Raw genomic sequence first — 19,938 nt, 5'->3', positions numbered from 1 at the left:
CAGCTTTTAAATATTTTTTAATAAATGGTGAAATTTTATCAGAATCCACTTTATAATTTGCAGCTAAATATTTTTTAATTGCTTGTAATGATGAACCACCACGTTCTTTTAAATTTTTAATTGCGTTAACAACCATTTCTGATGTACGTGGATGTGTTGGTTTTGAATGTTGTTTTGTACGTTTAGCACCAGAAGCTGTTGCTTTTTTTGTTGGTGTTGTAGAAGCAGCAGTAACCGCAGTTGCTGCAACAGCTGTAGAATTTTCTTCGGCCATATTTTTTTACTTTATAAAAATAATGTATTTATTATAAATATTTAAATGATAAAATATAATAATTCTATCAAATAAAAAATAAAGGTTTTCAATTATATCATTATTCACAATAATATAAGTCCCTATGTAAGTCAAAGTACCATGTAGAAAACACATAAAAATTAAATAGTATTTCTAATTTACTGTCGTAGTAAACATGATTTATTTTTTCAATTTCTATAATATATAAAATAATAAATTATAAATTTAATAATAATATTTATTTTATAAATTAAAATATATTTAATTTTTTTATTAACAATTATTAATAAACATAGTTTAATATTAATTATTTCAATCATACAAAACAATAATATTTTTAAGGTAAACTTAAAAAGTATATATTTTTATTTTTTATTTAATATCGATTTATTATAAATTATTAGTATATAAATAATTAAAAAATTTAATATATAAATATATATATTATAGTATAAGATTTCATTTTTAGAAAAACTTTTTTTGTCAATAATGAAAACGTATTATTATGAAATGTGTTAATCGAACATTGACAAAATATATTTCATTAGAAAATACTTTTATTTATGCATTAATATCAATAATTAACTATTAAATTAATTTTTTCATAATTATATAAAGAAATTTTATACTGATATAAGTATTTATATATTATAATATTTATTTTAAATATAAAAAAATTTATGACAAAATATATTATTAGAGTATTTGTTGAGATTAATATAAGATTATTTTAAATAAGAATTAATTTATATAATTATTAAAATATTATTAATTTTATGTTATGTAATTTTAATAAAAATAAATAATAATAATAATAAATATACAAATTTTTTAACAATTTAAATTTTATATGATCTAAATAATTTTGTTAAGTACGATATGAGAAATCATTGTAAGCTTCGTTAAGAAACTTTGTAATATAAAATAATAATAATAATATTAAATATATAAATAAATAAAATAAATTTGATATATATTTTTAGTTCATTCTGTGTATAAATCAAAGGATACCGAATAATTGGTAACGGATGCGATATATTATAGTATCGAGTATTAAAACATAATATATAAATTTATCTTGTTATTCAAATTTTTTGTTACTTAACTTATGTATTTAGAAAATTTATAATATTATTTATATAATTGACATAAAATCTTATAAATTGAAATTTTATTAATATGTATCAAAAGAAGAGAGTAACGTATTGATATAATATCAAAGGATACTGATTATTTAAATAACGAATACGTCATATATTGTTTGTGTAACGAAGTTCACTTGGCCATCTAGTTTAAAATAACATTTTCAATAGAAAGTTTATATGCTTTTTTTTTTTTTTTTCTTTAATTATTAAAAAAATAAATTGAAATTTAATTCAATCAAATTTTATAATAATTTTAAAAAAATTTTTCCTTTTAAAAAATATTTTGTGATGTTGTGATAATATGTATTAATACAAGTGCATCCTGATACTTTTATCTCTAGTAAAGGTATGAGTATCATGAACAGTTTTGTTATCTAATGATATTATTTTGATAATATTTTGTGTATATTCTTATAATATTTTGTCTAAATATCATCATAATACAATATTATTTTGATAATATTTTATGAATATTCTTATAATATGTTACCTAAATGTCATCATAATATGATGAATTATTTCCATAATAACATATAAAAAAAAAAAAAAAAAAAAAGAATCATTAATTTATAATTATTTAAATTGATTCTTTAAAAAAATATTATAATATATTATTTATAAAAATAATTTTTACTCTTATTTTAAATAAATTTGTGGCCTTTTAATAAAAGGCCTATGATCGATGTATTATTATTATAAAAATTAATGCAATGTTTTTAATTTATGCTTTCTTTTCAGTTTTCTTTGGTAATAACACTGCTTGAATGTTTGGTAATACACCACCTTGAGCAATTGTTACACCAGATAATAATTTATTTAATTCTTCATCATTACGAATTGCCAATTGTAAATGACGTGGAATGATACGTGTTTTTTTGTTATCACGGGCAGCATTACCAGCTAACTCGAGAACTTCTGCAGCCAAATATTCCATAACAGCAGCCAAATATACTGGGGCACCAGCACCTACTCGTTCAGCATAATTTCCTTTTCGTAATAATCTGTGAATTCTTCCAACAGGAAATTGTAATCCTGCTCGGCTTGATCTTGACTTTGCCTTTCCCTTTACTTTACCACCTTTACCTCGTCCAGACATAGCGAATAAATTTATTTAATTAATATTTTTTTTTGTAAATATAATCACACAGATGTGTACGTTACGGGGATTGTAACATAAATGTTTAAAATGTTATTTGGGTATTTTAATTTATAATATTTATAAAATATAAAACTTTAAAAATAAACCAATCACCTTATAGTATTATTTTTAGCCAATCAGAGAGTAGTATTCATTTTTATTGTTATATCCATCTTCGCGTATATAATACGCTAGTTGTATACACGACACGCTCATACATATACTGACTGGTGTTCTGTAACTATCTGTGTATATTAATTGTTTGTAACAATGCCACCAAAAACAAGTGGAAAAGCAGCAAAAAAAGCTGGCAAAGCTCAAAAAAATATATCAAAGAGTGATAAGAAAAAGAAGAGGAAGCGCAAGGAATCATATGCAATTTACATTTACAAAGTATTAAAACAAGTGCATCCTGATACTGGTATCTCTAGTAAAGCTATGAGTATCATGAACAGTTTTGTTAATGATATTTTTGAACGTATTGCTGCTGAAGCATCACGTTTAGCACATTATAATAAACGTTCAACAATCACAAGTCGGGAAATTCAAACCGCAGTTCGATTATTATTACCTGGTGAATTGGCAAAGCACGCTGTTAGTGAAGGTACTAAAGCTGTTACAAAATATACAAGTTCAAAATAAATAAATCGAAAATATTATTTAATTGATAACATAAAAATACATCAACATATAAAAATGGCTCTCTTTTTAAGAGAGCCATCAAATTTTTTAAATAAGAGTAAATTATTTTTATAAATACAAAAAAATAAAATAAACAATTATTAATATCATATTTAATATAAAATTTTATATATTAATAGCTTGAATATATCTATTATTAGTATATCAATATTATTAATTTTAAATATAATAAAGGATATCGCGGAATATATATCGTAAATCAGTGTAATGCAAATGCATTACATTACCTTTATTATTTTCATTTTACATTTACTACTTGTTTATGTACGCTTATAATTATTAGAAAAATATTTTTAATAATTTTAAAAAATAAATGAAATAATAAAAATTTAATAATAAATTATTTATTGAAAGTATAAAAAATGGTATAGCAAAATCTTTATTTTCTTTGATTAAGGCGAAATGTTTTATTAGTTATAAATTCGATAATCTCCTATCGATACTTGTTACTCTTAACTTGTATATATAAAAAATATAATAGTATATTAATTTATAATAAAATTTTTTCAAAAATTCAATAAGTTATTGTAAAATAAAATAGATAATATACAAATTATAATTTATTATTGCAGATATATTACAATAAAAAAAAAAAATAAATAAAAATATTTGGTAATGTATGTTATAAACAAAATAATTTGTTGTAAACAAATTATATAATATGTTATATTTATTAACAAATTTATTTACTCTTATATAAATAAAATTAGTGGCTTCCCAAAAAGGAAAGCCTGTTTAAATTTATCGGATGTATTAAATATTCTTTAATAAATTTACTAAATATTTTAAGTAAATTATTATATTTTCTTAACCTCCAAAACCATACAAAGTACGACCTTGTCGTTTTAATGCATATACAACATCCATAGCTGTAACTGTTTTACGTTTTGCGTGTTCAGTATATGTAACAGCATCCCGAATAACATTTTCAAGGAATACTTTAAGTACACCACGTGTTTCTTCATAAATTAAACCAGAGATACGTTTTACTCCACCTCGTCGTGCTAAACGACGAATTGCAGGTTTTGTAATACCTTGGATATTATCACGCAAAACTTTTCTATGACGTTTTGCACCCCCTTTTCCAAGACCCTTTCCACCTTTTCCTCTGCCAGTCATTTTAATAAAAAATTATTTACAATATTTTAACGAACGGATAACACGTGTGTTAACCTCACAAGTATTGTAATGTATGTGAGCGCCGGTACAATTGTGCCTTTTTATATAAAGCATTAAAGATTTTTTAAGCCACGCCTATACAATTTGATTAGTCCATACTCTGATAGCTATCCAATAGGATATGACAACAAAAATTTTGAAATTTCATATAAATATAAATACAACACATTTATTTCGCATTTAAACATTTGACTTTGTAGTATCAAATTGTCGAATATAATTTTTAAAATTGTGTGTTTTTTTGTAAAAACATTATTATTTGAAAATGGCTAGAACCAAGCAAACTGCACGTAAATCAACTGGTGGTAAAGCACCAAGAAAACAATTAGCAACGAAAGCTGCACGTAAAAGTGCACCAGCAACTGGTGGAGTAAAAAAACCACACAGATATCGTCCTGGTACAGTAGCTTTACGAGAAATTCGTCGTTATCAAAAAAGTACTGAATTGTTAATTCGTAAATTACCATTCCAACGTTTAGTACGTGAAATTGCACAAGATTTTAAAACCGATTTACGTTTCCAAAGTTCAGCTGTTATGGCATTACAAGAAGCTAGTGAAGCCTATTTAGTAGGTTTATTTGAAGATACCAATTTATGCGCAATTCATGCAAAGCGTGTTACAATTATGCCTAAGGATATACAATTGGCAAGACGTATTCGTGGAGAACGTGCATAAGCGTTTTAAATGACAATTTAAAAAAAAAAAAACAAATAAGAAATATTTTCGGTCCTATATATAGGACCAACATATATTATTAAATAAGAGTATATTATTTTTATTAAAAAATATATATATATATATATATATAAATTATTGAAATAAAATTAAACATTATTAAAATTTTGTTATAATTATAAGCGATTGCTATTTCTAAAAATAAATAAATTTCATAAAATTTATATTATTTTATATTCATTTGAAATATTAAAAAAACTTCTCGCTTTAAAGTAACCATGATATGAGTTATAAATGCAATAAAATTTTATACAAAAAATAATATTTATTTGTTGACGAATAATATAAAAGGTTTACATTTCTAAATAACATATATTTATATATGGTGTGTAAAAAAAAAGAAAAGAAGAAAAATAATTTATATTTTTAATATAAAAAGGCAACCGCACACAGTGTTCCCAAGCGGTCACCCATCCAAGTACTGACTGTGCCCAATGTTGCTTAACTTCGGTGATCGGACGAGAACCGGTGTTTTCAACGTGGTATGGCTGTTGCCAGTAATAAATGAAAATTTTTACAAATATATATTTTTCATAAATATCATTAATATTAAAGTATATTATTAAAATTTTCAATGAAGTAATCAATTTAAATATATACTTATTTATTATACCATATATTTTAAATAAAAATGCAACCGCACACAGTATTCTCAAGTGGCCACCCATCCGTGGTACTGACTGTGGCAAATGTTTCTTAACTATTATTTTATAAAATATTTATACAAAAAATAATTTACTCTTATCAAATATTAATTTGTGGCCTGTATTAAGGCCTATGTTATTTTCATTTTTTAGCAAAAATAATGAAATATTTCAATATATTATTAAAGTAACAGATCATTTCTTTTTTGGTGCTGCTTTTTTAATTTTTGTAGGAGATGATTTGGCAACAGAAGCTTTCTTAGCTTTTGGTGCTTTCGGTTTACGAGCAGGGCTACTTTTGGCAGCGGATTTTGTACTTTTTGCTGGTTTTGCTTTAACTGGTGCTTTTTTTGATGCCGCTGATGATTTTGCAGTAACTTTTTTAGCAGCAGTTGATGATGATGGAGTCGCTTTTTTTGCTTTAGGCTTTTTGGCTGCCAATGATGTAGTTGTGGCTTTCTTTTCTTTTGGTGCCCGTTTACTTTTAGCACTCTTTGCTGAACCTTTTGCTCCACTTTCTTTTTTGGATACTTTTGATTTAGCTGAAGAATTAGATGAAGCGGAAGCAGCCAATTTGAATGAACCAGATGCACCTTTACCTTTAGTTTGTACCAAGGCTCCCTCAGTTACAGCAGCTTTTAAATATTTTTTAATAAATGGTGAAATTTTATCAGAATCCACTTTATAATTTGCAGCTAAATATTTTTTAATTGCTTGTAATGATGAACCACCACGTTCTTTTAAATTTTTAATTGCGTTAACAACCATTTCTGATGTACGTGGATGTGTTGGTTTTGAATGTTGTTTTGTACGTTTAGCACCAGAAGCTGTTGCTTTTTTTGTTGGTGTTGTAGAAGCAGCAGTAACCGCAGTTGCTGCAACAGCTGTAGAATTTTCTTCGGCCATATTTTTTTACTTTATAAAAATAATGTATTTATTATAAATATTTAAATGATAAAATATAATAATTCTATCAAATAAAAAATAAAGGTTTTCAATTATATCATTATTCACAATAATATAAGTCCCTATGTAAGTCAAAGTACCATGTAGAAAACACATAAAAATTAAATAGTATTTCTAATTTACTGTCGTAGTAAACATGATTTATTTTTTCAATTTCTATAATATATAAAATAATAAATTATAAATTTAATAATAATATTTATTTTATAAATTAAAATATATTTAATTTTTTTATTAACAATTATTAATAAACATAGTTTAATATTAATTATTTCAATCATACAAAACAATAATATTTTTAAGGTAAACTTAAAAAGTATATATTTTTATTTTTTATTTAATATCGATTTATTATAAATTATTAGTATATAAATAATTAAAAAATTTAATATATAAATATATATATTATAGTATAAGATTTCATTTTTAGAAAAACTTTTTTTGTCAATAATGAAAACGTATTATTATGAAATGTGTTAATCGAACATTGACAAAATATATTTCATTAGAAAATACTTTTATTTATGCATTAATATCAATAATTAACTATTAAATTAATTTTTTCATAATTATATAAAGAAATTTTATACTGATATAAGTATTTATATATTATAATATTTATTTTAAATATAAAAAAATTTATGACAAAATATATTATTAGAGTATTTGTTGAGATTAATATAAGATTATTTTAAATAAGAATTAATTTATATAATTATTAAAATATTATTAATTTTATGTTATGTAATTTTAATAAAAATAAATAATAATAATAATAAATATACAAATTTTTTAACAATTTAAATTTTATATGATCTAAATAATTTTGTTAAGTACGATATGAGAAATCATTGTAAGCTTCGTTAAGAAACTTTGTAATATAAAATAATAATAATAATATTAAATATATAAATAAATAAAATAAATTTGATATATATTTTTAGTTCATTCTGTGTATAAATCAAAGGATACCGAATAATTGGTAACGGATGCGATATATTATAGTATCGAGTATTAAAACATAATATATAAATTTATCTTGTTATTCAAATTTTTTGTTACTTAACTTATGTATTTAGAAAATTTATAATATTATTTATATAATTGACATAAAATCTTATAAATTGAAATTTTATTAATATGTATCAAAAGAAGAGAGTAACGTATTGATATAATATCAAAGGATACTGATTATTTAAATAACGAATACGTCATATATTGTTTGTGTAACGAAGTTCACTTGGCCATCTAGTTTAAAATAACATTTTCAATAGAAAGTTTATATGCTTTTTTTTTTTTTTTTCTTTAATTATTAAAAAAATAAATTGAAATTTAATTCAATCAAATTTTATAATAATTTTAAAAAAATTTTTCCTTTTAAAAAATATTTTGTGATGTTGTGATAATATGTATTAATACAAGTGCATCCTGATACTTTTATCTCTAGTAAAGGTATGAGTATCATGAACAGTTTTGTTATCTAATGATATTATTTTGATAATATTTTGTGTATATTCTTATAATATTTTGTCTAAATATCATCATAATACAATATTATTTTGATAATATTTTATGAATATTCTTATAATATGTTACCTAAATGTCATCATAATATGATGAATTATTTCCATAATAACATATAAAAAAAAAAAAAAAAAAAAAGAATCATTAATTTATAATTATTTAAATTGATTCTTTAAAAAAATATTATAATATATTATTTATAAAAATAATTTTTACTCTTATTTTAAATAAATTTGTGGCCTTTTATTAAAAGGCCTATGATCGATGTATTATTATTATAAAAATTAATGCAATGTTTTTAATTTATGCTTTCTTTTCAGTTTTCTTTGGTAATAACACTGCTTGAATGTTTGGTAATACACCACCTTGAGCAATTGTTACACCAGATAATAATTTATTTAATTCTTCATCATTACGAATTGCCAATTGTAAATGACGTGGAATGATACGTGTTTTTTTGTTATCACGGGCAGCATTACCAGCTAACTCGAGAACTTCTGCAGCCAAATATTCCATAACAGCAGCCAAATATACTGGGGCACCAGCACCTACTCGTTCAGCATAATTTCCTTTTCGTAATAATCTGTGAATTCTTCCAACAGGAAATTGTAATCCTGCTCGGCTTGATCTTGACTTTGCCTTTCCCTTTACTTTACCACCTTTACCTCGTCCAGACATAGCGAATAAATTTATTTAATTAATATTTTTTTTTGTAAATATAATCACACAGATGTGTACGTTACGGGGATTGTAACATAAATGTTTAAAATGTTATTTGGGTATTTTAATTTATAATATTTATAAAATATAAAACTTTAAAAATAAACCAATCACCTTATAGTATTATTTTTAGCCAATCAGAGAGTAGTATTCATTTTTATTGTTATATCCATCTTCGCGTATATAATACGCTAGTTGTATACACGACACGCTCATACATATACTGACTGGTGTTCTGTAACTATCTGTGTATATTAATTGTTTGTAACAATGCCACCAAAAACAAGTGGAAAAGCAGCAAAAAAAGCTGGCAAAGCTCAAAAAAATATATCAAAGAGTGATAAGAAAAAGAAGAGGAAGCGCAAGGAATCATATGCAATTTACATTTACAAAGTATTAAAACAAGTGCATCCTGATACTGGTATCTCTAGTAAAGCTATGAGTATCATGAACAGTTTTGTTAATGATATTTTTGAACGTATTGCTGCTGAAGCATCACGTTTAGCACATTATAATAAACGTTCAACAATCACAAGTCGGGAAATTCAAACCGCAGTTCGATTATTATTACCTGGTGAATTGGCAAAGCACGCTGTTAGTGAAGGTACTAAAGCTGTTACAAAATATACAAGTTCAAAATAAATAAATCGAAAATATTATTTAATTGATAACATAAAAATACATCAACATATAAAAACGGCTCTCTTTTTAAGAGAGCCATCAAATTTTTTAAATAAGAGTAAATTATTTTTATATATACAAAAAAATAAAATAAACAATTATTAATATCATATTTAATATAAAATTTTATATATTAATAGCTTGAATATATCTATTATTAGTATATCAATATTATTAATTTTAAATATAATAAAGGATATCGCGGAATATATATCGTAAATCAGTGTAATGCAAATGCATTACATTACCTTTATTATTTTCATTTTACATTTACTACTTGTTTATGTACGCTTATAATTATTAGAAAAATATTTTTAATAATTTTAAAAAATAAATGAAATAATAAAAATTTAATAATAAATTATTTATTGAAAGTATAAAAAATGGTATAGCAAAATCTTTATTTTCTTTGATTAAGGCGAAATGTTTTATTAGTTATAAATTCGATAATCTCCTATCGATACTTGTTACTCTTAACTTGTATATATAAAAAATATAATAGTATATTAATTTATAATAAAATTTTTTCAAAAATTCAATAAGTTATTGTAAAATAAAATAGATAATATACAAATTATAATTTATTATTGCAGATATATTACAATAAAAAAAAAAAAAATAAATAAAAATATTTGGTAATGTATGTTATAAACAAAATAATTTGTTGTAAACAAATTATATAATATGTTATATTTATTAACAAATTTATTTACTCTTATATAAATAAAATTAGTGGCTTCCCAAAAAGGAAAGCCTGTTTAAATTTATCGGATGTATTAAATATTCTTTAATAAATTTACTAAATATTTTAAGTAAATTATTATATTTTCTTAACCTCCAAAACCATACAAAGTACGACCTTGTCGTTTTAATGCATATACAACATCCATAGCTGTAACTGTTTTACGTTTTGCGTGTTCAGTATATGTAACAGCATCCCGAATAACATTTTCAAGGAATACTTTAAGTACACCACGTGTTTCTTCATAAATTAAACCAGAGATACGTTTTACTCCACCTCATCGTGCTAAACGACGAATTGCAGGTTTTGTAATACCTTGGATATTATCACGCAAAACTTTTCTATGACGTTTTGCACCCCCTTTTCCAAGACCCTTTCCACCTTTTCCTCTGCCAGTCATTTTAATAAAAAATTATTTACAATATTTTAACGAACGGATAACACGTGTGTTAACCTCACAAGTATTGTAATGTATGTGAGCGCCGGTACAATTGTGCCTTTTTATATAAAGCATTAAAGATTTTTTAAGCCATGCCTATACAATTTGATTAGTCCATACTCTGATAGCTATCCAATAGGATATGACAACAAAAATTTTGAAATTTCATATAAATATAAATACAACACATTTATTTCGCATTTAAACATTTGACTTTGTAGTATCAAATTGTCGAATATAATTTTTAAAATTGTGTGTTTTTTTGTAAAAACATTATTATTTGAAAATGGCTAGAACCAAGCAAACTGCACGTAAATCAACTGGTGGTAAAGCACCAAGAAAACAATTAGCAACGAAAGCTGCACGTAAAAGTGCACCAGCAACTGGTGGAGTAAAAAAACCACACAGATATCGTCCTGGTACAGTAGCTTTACGAGAAATTCGTCGTTATCAAAAAAGTACTGAATTGTTAATTCGTAAATTACCATTCCAACGTTTAGTACGTGAAATTGCACAAGATTTTAAAACCGATTTACGTTTCCAAAGTTCAGCTGTTATGGCATTACAAGAAGCTAGTGAAGCCTATTTAGTAGGTTTATTTGAAGATACCAATTTATGCGCAATTCATGCAAAGCGTGTTACAATTATGCCTAAGGATATACAATTGGCAAGACGTATTCGTGGAGAACGTGCATAAGCGTTTTAAATGACAATTTAAAAAAAAAAAAACAAATAAGAAATATTTTCGGTCCTATATATAGGACCAACATATATTATTAAATAAGAGTATATTATTTTTATTAAAAAATATATATATATATATATATATATATAAATTATTGAAATAAAATTAAACATTATTAAAATTTTGTTATAATTATAAGCGATTGCTATTTCTAAAAATAAATAAATTTCATAAAATTTATATTATTTTATATTCATTTGAAATATTAAAAAAACTTCTCGCTTTAAAGTAACCATGATATGAGTTATAAATGCAATAAAATTTTATACAAAAAATAATATTTATTTGTTGACGAATAATATAAAAGGTTTACATTTCTAAATAACATATATTTATATATGGTGTGTAAAAAAAAAGAAAAGAAGAAAAATAATTTATATTTTTAATATAAAAAGGCAACCGCACACAGTGTTCCCAAGCGGTCACCCATCCAAGTACTGACTGTGCCCAATGTTGCTTAACTTCGGTGATCGGACGAGAACCGGTGTTTTCAACGTGGTATGACTGTTGCCAGTAATAAATGAAAATTTTTACAAATATATATTTTTCATAAATATCATTAATATTAAAGTATATTATTAAAATTTTCAATGAAGTAATCAATTTAAATATATACTTATTTATTATACCATATATTTTAAATAAAAATGCAACCGCACACAGTATTCTCAAGTGGCCACCCATCCGTGGTACTGACTGTGGCAAATGTTTCTTAACTATTATTTTATAAAATATTTATACAAAAAATAATTTACTCTTATCAAATATTAATTTGTGGCCTGTATTAAGGCCTATGTTATTTTCATTTTTTAGCAAAAATAATGAAATATTTCAATATATTATTAAAGTAACAGATCATTTCTTTTTTGGTGCTGCTTTTTTAATTTTTGTAGGAGATGATTTGGCAACAGAAGCTTTCTTAGCTTTTGGTGCTTTCGGTTTACGAGCAGGGCTACTTTTGGCAGCGGATTTTGTACTTTTTGCTGGTTTTGCTTTAACTGGTGCTTTTTTTGATGCCGCTGATGATTTTGCAGTAACTTTTTTAGCAGCAGTTGATGATGATGGAGTCGCTTTTTTTGCTTTAGGCTTTTTGGCTGCCAATGATGTAGTTGTGGCTTTCTTTTCTTTTGGTGCCCGTTTACTTTTAGCACTCTTTGCTGAACCTTTTGCTCCACTTTCTTTTTTGGATACTTTTGATTTAGCTGAAGAATTAGATGAAGCGGAAGCAGCCAATTTGAATGAACCAGATGCACCTTTACCTTTAGTTTGTACCAAGGCTCCCTCAGTTACAGCAGCTTTTAAATATTTTTTAATAAATGGTGAAATTTTATCAGAATCCACTTTATAATTTGCAGCTAAATATTTTTTAATTGCTTGTAATGATGAACCACCACGTTCTTTTAAATTTTTAATTGCGTTAACAACCATTTCTGATGTACGTGGATGTGTTGGTTTTGAATGTTGTTTTGTACGTTTAGCACCAGAAGCTGTTGCTTTTTTTGTTGGTGTTGTAGAAGCAGCAGTAACCGCAGTTGCTGCAACAGCTGTAGAATTTTCTTCGGCCATATTTTTTTACTTTATAAAAATAATGTATTTATTATAAATATTTAAATGATAAAATATAATAATTCTATCAAATAAAAAATAAAGGTTTTCAATTATATCATTATTCACAATAATATAAGTCCCTATGTAAGTCAAAGTACCATGTAGAAAACACATAAAAATTAAATAGTATTTCTAATTTACTGTCGTAGTAAACATGATTTATTTTTTCAATTTCTATAATATATAAAATAATAAATTATAAATTTAATAATAATATTTATTTTATAAATTAAAATATATTTAATTTTTTTATTAACAATTATTAATAAACATAGTTTAATATTAATTATTTCAATCATACAAAACAATAATATTTTTAAGGTAAACTTAAAAAGTATATATTTTTATTTTTTATTTAATATCGATTTATTATAAATTATTAGTATATAAATAATTAAAAAATTTAATATATAAATATATATATTATAGTATAAGATTTCATTTTTAGAAAAACTTTTTTTGTCAATAATGAAAACGTATTATTATGAAATGTGTTAATCGAACATTGACAAAATATATTTCATTAGAAAATACTTTTATTTATGCATTAATATCAATAATTAACTATTAAATTAATTTTTTCATAATTATATAAAGAAATTTTATACTGATATAAGTATTTATATATTATAATATTTATTTTAAATATAAAAAAATTTATGACAAAATATATTATTAGAGTATTTGTTGAGATTAATATAAGATTATTTTAAATAAGAATTAATTTATATAATTATTAAAATATTATTAATTTTATGTTATGTAATTTTAATAAAAATAAATAATAATAATAATAAATATACAAATTTTTTAACAATTTAAATTTTATATGATCTAAATAATTTTGTTAAGTACGATATGAGAAATCATTGTAAGCTTCGTTAAGAAACTTTGTAATATAAAATAATAATAATAATATTAAATATATAAATAAATAAAATAAATTTGATATATATTTTTAGTTCATTCTGTGTATAAATCAAAGGATACCGAATAATTGGTAACGGATGCGATATATTATAGTATCGAGTATTAAAACATAATATATAAATTTATCTTGTTATTCAAATTTTTTGTTACTTAACTTATGTATTTAGAAAATTTATAATATTATTTATATAATTGACATAAAATCTTATAAATTGAAATTTTATTAATATGTATCAAAAGAAGAGAGTAACGTATTGATATAATATCAAAGGATACTGATTATTTAAATAACGAATACGTCATATATTGTTTGTGTAACGAAGTTCACTTGGCCATCTAGTTTAAAATAACATTTTCAATAGAAAGTTTATATGCTTTTTTTTTTTTTTTTCTTTAATTATTAAAAAAATAAATTGAAATTTAATTCAATCAAATTTTATAATAATTTTAAAAAAATTTTTCCTTTTAAAAAATATTTTGTGATGTTGTGATAATATGTATTAATACAAGTGCATCCTGATACTTTTATCTCTAGTAAAGGTATGAGTATCATGAACAGTTTTGTTATCTAATGATATTATTTTGATAATATTTTGTGTATATTCTTATAATATTTTGTCTAAATATCATCATAATACAATATTATTTTGATAATATTTTATGAATATTCTTATAATATGTTACCTAAATGTCATCATAATATGATGAATTATTTCCATAATAAAATAAAAAAAAAGAAAAAAAAAAAAAGAATCATTAATTTATAATTATTTAAATTGATTCTTTAAAAAAATATTATAATATATTATTTATAAAAATAATTTTTACTCTTATTTTAAATAAATTTGTGGCCTTTTATTAAAAGGCCTATGATCGATGTATTATTATTATAAAAATTAATGCAATGTTTTTAATTTATGCTTTCTTTTCAGTTTTCTTTGGTAATAACACTGCTTGAATGTTTGGTAATACACCACCTTGAGCAATTGTTACACCAGATAATAATTTATTTAATTCTTCATCATTACGAATTGCCAATTGTAAATGACGTGGAATGATACGTGTTTTTTTGTTATCACGGGCAGCATTACCAGCTAACTCGAGAACTTCTGCAGCCAAATATTCCATAACAGCAGCCAAATATACTGGGGCACCAGCACCTACTCGTTCAGCATAATTTCCTTTTCGTAATAATCTGTGAATTCTTCCAACAGGAAATTGTAATCCTGCTCGGCTTGATCTTGACTTTGCCTTTCCCTTTACTTTACCACCTTTACCTCGTCCAGACATAGCGAATAAATTTATTTAATTAATATTTTTTTTTGTAAATATAATCACACAGATGTGTACGTTACGGGGATTGTAACATAAATGTTTAAAATGTTATTTGGGTATTTTAATTTATAATATTTATAAAATATAAAACTTTAAAAATAAACCAATCACCTTATAGTATTATTTTTAGCCAATCAGAGAGTAGTATTCATTTTTATTGTTATATCCATCTTCGCGTATATAATACGCTAGTTGTATACACGACACGCTCATACATATACTGACTGGTGTTCTGTAACTATCTGTGTATATTAATTGTTTGTAACAATGCCACCAAAAACAAGTGGAAAAGCAGCAAAAAAAGCTGGCAAAGCTCAAAAAAATATATCAAAGAGTGATAAGAAAAAGAAGAGGAAGCGCAAGGAATCATATGCAATTTACATTTACAAAGTATTAAAACAAGTGCATCCTGATACTGGTATCTCTAGTAAAGCTATGAGTATCATGAACAGTTTTGTTAATGATATTTTTGAACGTATTGCTGCTGAAGCATCACGTTTAGCACATTATAATAAACGTTCAACAATCACAAGTCGGGAAATTCAAACCGCAGTTCGATTATTATTACCTGGTGAATTGGCAAAGCACGCTGTTAGTGAAGGTACTAAAGCTGTTACAAAATATACAAGTTCAAAATAAATAAATCGAAAATATTATTTAATTGATAACATAAAAATACATCAACATATAAAAATGGCTCTCTTTTTAAGAGAGCCATCAAATTTTTTAAATAAGAGTAAATTATTTTTATATATACAAAAAAATAAAATAAACAATTATTAATATCATATTTAATATAAAATTTTATATATTAATAGCTTGAATATATCTATTATTAGTATATCAATATTATTAATTTTAAATATAATAAAGGATATCGCGGAATATATATCGTAAATCAGTGTAATGCAAATGCATTACATTACCTTTATTATTTTCATTTTACATTTACTACTTGTTTATGTACGCTTATAATTATTAGAAAAATATTTTTAATAATTTTAAAAAATAAATGAAATAATAAAAATTTAATAATAAATTATTTATTGAAAGTATAAAAAATGGTATAGCAAAATCTTTATTTTCTTTGATTAAGGCGAAATGTTTTATTAGTTATAAATTCGATAATCTCCTATCGATACTTGTTACTCTTAACTTGTATATATAAAAAATATAATAGTATATTAATTTATAATAAAATTTTTTCAAAAATTCAATAAGTTATTGTAAAATAAAATAGATAATATACAAATTATAATTTATTATTGCAGATATATTACAATAAAAAAAAAAAAAATAAATAAAAATATTTGGTAATGTATGTTATAAACAAAATAATTTGTTGTAAACAAATTATATAATATGTTATATTTATTAACAAATTTATTTACTCTTATATAAATAAAATTAGTGGCTTCCCAAAAAGGAAAGCCTGTTTAAATTTATCGGATGTATTAAATATTCTTTAATAAATTTACTAAATATTTTAAGTAAATTATTATATTTTCTTAACCTCCAAAACCATACAAAGTACGACCTTGTCGTTTTAATGCATATACAACATCCATAGCTGTAACTGTTTTACGTTTTGCGTGTTCAGTATATGTAACAGCATCCCGAATAACATTTTCAAGGAATACTTTAAGTACACCACGTGTTTCTTCATAAATTAAACCAGAGATACGTTTTACTCCACCTCGTCGTGCTAAACGACGAATTGCAGGTTTTGTAATACCTTGGATATTATCACGCAAAACTTTTCTATGACGTTTTGCACCCCCTTTTCCAAGACCCTTTCCACCTTTTCCTCTGCCAGTCATTTTAATAAAAAATTATTTACAATATTTTAACGAACGGATAACACGTGTGTTAACCTCACAAGTATTGTAATGTATGTGAGCGCCGGTACAATTGTGCCTTTTTATATAAAGCATTAAAGATTTTTTAAGCCACGCCTATACAATTTGATTAGTCCATACTCTGATAGCTATCCAATAGGATATGACAACAAAAATTTTGAAATTTCATATAAATATAAATACAACACATTTATTTCGCATTTAAACATTTGACTTTGTAGTATCAAATTGTCGAATATAATTTTTAAAATTGTGTGTTTTTTTGTAAAAACATTATTATTTGAAAATGGCTAGAACCAAGCAAACTGCACGTAAATCAACTGGTGGTAAAGCACCAAGAAAACAATTAGCAACGAAAGCTGCACGTAAAAGTGCACCAGCAACTGGTGGAGTAAAAAAACCACACAGATATCGTCCTGGTACAGTAGCTTTACGAGAAATTCGTCGTTATCAAAAAAGTACTGAATTGTTAATTCGTAAATTACCATTCCAACGTTTAGTACGTGAAATTGCACAAGATTTTAAAACCGATTTACGTTTCCAAAGTTCAGCTGTTATGGCATTACAAGAAGCTAGTGAAGCCTATTTAGTAGGTTTATTTGAAGATACCAATTTATGCGCAATTCATGCAAAGCGTGTTACAATTATGCCTAAGGATATACAATTGGCAAGACGTATTCGTGGAGAACGTGCATAAGCGTTTTAAATGACAATTTAAAAAAAAAAAAACAAATAAGAAATATTTTCGGTCCTATATATAGGACCAACATATATTATTAAATAAGAGTATATTATTTTTATTAAAAAATATATATATATATATATATATAAATTATTGAAATAAAATTAAACATTATTAAAATTTTGTTATAATTATAAGCGATTGCTATTTCTAAAAATAAATAAATTTCATAAAATTTATATTATTTTATATTCATTTGAAATATTAAAAAAACTTCTCGCTTTAAAGTAACCATGATATGAGTTATAAATGCAATAAAATTTTATACAAAAAATAATATTTATTTGTTGACGAATAATATAAAAGGTTTACATTTCTAAATAACATATATTTATATATGGTGTGTAAAAAAAAAGAAAAGAAGAAAAATAATTTATATTTTTAATATAAAAAGGCAACCGCACACAGTGTTCCCAAGCGGTCACCCATCCAAGTACTGACTGTGCCCAATGTTGCTTAACTTCGGTGATCGGACGAGAACCGGTGTTTTCAACGTGGTATGGCTGTTGCCAGTAATAAATGAAAATTTTTACAAATATATATTTTTCATAAATATCATTAATATTAAAGTATATTATTAAAATTTTCAATGAAGTAATCAATTTAAATATATACTTATTTATTATACCATATATTTTAAATAAAAATGCAACCGCACACAGTATTCTCAAGTGGCCACCCATCCGTGGTACTGACTGTGGCAAATGTTTCTTAACTATTATTTTATAAAATATTTATACAAAAAATAATTTACTCTTATCAAATATTAATTTGTGGCCTGTATTAAGGCCTATGTTATTTTCATTTTTTAGCAAAAATAATGAAATATTTCAATATATTATTAAAGTAACAGATCATTTCTTTTTTGGTGCTGCTTTTTTAATTTTTGTAGGAGATGATTTGGCAACAGAAGCTTTCTTAGCTTTTGGTGCTTTCGGTTTACGAGCAGGGCTACTTTTGGCAGCGGATTTTGTACTTTTTGCTGGTTTTGCTTTAACTGGTGCTTTTTTTGATGCCGCTGATGATTTTGCAGTAACTTTTTTAGCAGCAGTTGATGATGATGGAGTCGCTTTTTTTGCTTTAGGCTTTTTGGCTGCCAATGATGTAGTTGTGGCTTTCTTTTCTTTTGGTGCCCGTTTACTTTTAGCACTCTTTGCTGAACCTTTTGCTCCACTTTCTTTTTTGGATACTTTTGATTTAGCTGAAGAATTAGATGAAGCGGAAGCAGCCAATTTGAATGAACCAGATGCACCTTTACCTTTAGTTTGTACCAAGGCTCCCTCAGTTACAGCAGCTTTTAAATATTTTTTAATAAATGGTGAAATTTTATCAGAATCCACTTTATAATTTGCAGCTAAATATTTTTTAATTGCTTGTAATGATGAACCACCACGTTCTTTTAAATTTTTAATTGCGTTAACAACCATTTCTGATGTACGTGGATGTGTTGGTTTTGAATGTTGTTTTGTACGTTTAGCACCAGAAGCTGTTGCTTTTTTTGTTGGTGTTGTAGAAGCAGCAGTAACCGCAGTTGCTGCAACAGCTGTAGAATTTTCTTCGGCCATATTTTTTTACTTTATAAAAATAATGTATTTATTATAAATATTTAAATGATAAAATATAATAATTCTATCAAATAAAAAATAAAGGTTTTCAATTATATCATTATTCACAATAATATAAGTCCCTATGTAAGTCAAAGTACCATGTAGAAAACACATAAAAATTAAATAGTATTTCTAATTTACTGTCGTAGTAAACATGATTTATTTTTTCAATTTCTATAATATATAAAATAATAAATTATA

At 24.0% G+C, this 19,938-nt stretch overlaps 3 non-coding genes across 3 annotated transcripts; all 3 read right to left on the bottom strand.

Annotated features, from left to right (window-relative positions):
• Nucleotides 1-5,572: 5,572 nt before the first annotated feature.
• On the bottom strand, nucleotides 5,573-5,691 carry LOC123304498. Its single transcript, XR_006536513.1, has one exon. It is a non-coding gene; the product is annotated as a 5S ribosomal RNA (ribosomal RNA).
• A 6,358-nt stretch (nucleotides 5,692-12,049) lies between these two features.
• On the bottom strand, nucleotides 12,050-12,168 carry LOC123304511. The gene has a single exon (XR_006536525.1). It is a non-coding gene; the product is annotated as a 5S ribosomal RNA (ribosomal RNA).
• Nucleotides 12,169-18,522: 6,354 nt separating this feature from the next.
• LOC123304497 lies at nucleotides 18,523-18,641 on the bottom strand. Its single transcript, XR_006536512.1, has one exon. It is a non-coding gene; the product is annotated as a 5S ribosomal RNA (ribosomal RNA).
• Between the last annotated feature and the right edge of the window lie 1,297 nt (nucleotides 18,642-19,938).

Source organism: Chrysoperla carnea, assembly GCF_905475395.1.
Source record: "Chrysoperla carnea chromosome X unlocalized genomic scaffold, inChrCarn1.1 SUPER_X_unloc_6, whole genome shotgun sequence".
Lineage (NCBI taxonomy): Eukaryota > Metazoa > Arthropoda > Insecta > Neuroptera > Chrysopidae > Chrysoperla > Chrysoperla carnea.
This window is presented reverse-complemented; position numbering and strand designations above follow the sequence as displayed.